The following is a 1051-nucleotide window of genomic DNA, read 5'->3' on the forward strand; positions in this document are numbered from 1 at the left end:
ATGCATTGCTACCAGTGCCCCCCAGGGACCAGCCTTGGATGACCACCCAGTCTTGCTGCACACACACAGCAGCAGGTCCTGGTGCAGGTGGGCTCCTCCAGACCCCGGTGTTGCTCTGCATTCTGGGCTTGCTGTGGAGAAGGGGGTGCAGAGGGGGCCTCCCAGGGCACCCCCCTTCCAAAAGTCCTCTGAAGGAGCCTTCTGTGCACGGTAGTGGTCCCAGACCTGCCTGAGCATCACAATCATTCAGGAACGCCCCCCACCCCCTACCCCATCAACATTTTATTATGAAAAATTTCCAACATACAGAAAGTTAAAATAATGGTCAGTGAGCAGTGTTAGCCACTTCCTAGGCTCCTCAGTTAACATTTTGCTGTATTTGCTTTATTGCATATTATCCATCTATCCCTCCCTCTGTCCACCCATCAATGTCTTATTTTTTTGAGGCATTTCAAAGCACACTTTGCACTCAGAGGAATTTTGTTTAAATGCAGATTCCTGGGTCTCATTCCCAGAAATTCTGATTCTGAAGATCTGGGGATGAGAAATGGAATGTGTATTTTATCCCAAATCCATTCCTACAGGGAGAGATACTTAGCACACTTTGCCCCTTCACTCCATGCCATCGTCTTCCCCTCTCTTTGTCTGTGTCCCACTGCCTTTCTCTCTCTCTCACATGATCTCTCCCCCTTGCATTTGACCCTCCACTGCTTTGCATGCCGGTCTCTCCCTTCTCTCTAGGCACCAAGGATGGAGTCAGCTCCCGTGTGTGCCTCCGTGGGGTCACAGAAAGGCTTCATGCCTGGGAATCAGGCAGGTTATTACATGGAGCTCAGTTCAGCCGTGTGACCCCGGTAACCTCTGTGAATCTATTTTTACACCTGAAAAATGGGAGTGATGACATTCCCCGGTCACAGCTGTCATGAGAGTGAAATGCGACATCACGATCCGTCCTCAGGACGTACGTGGTCCCTCTCTGTGAGGCTCTTTACTACTGAAGACATCTGTGTCTCTGCATCCCCTCTCTATGTCATGGCTCCCTCTGTCTCTG

Source organism: Manis pentadactyla, chromosome 11, assembly GCF_030020395.1.
Source record: "Manis pentadactyla isolate mManPen7 chromosome 11, mManPen7.hap1, whole genome shotgun sequence".
Taxonomy (NCBI): Eukaryota; Metazoa; Chordata; class Mammalia; order Pholidota; family Manidae; genus Manis; species Manis pentadactyla.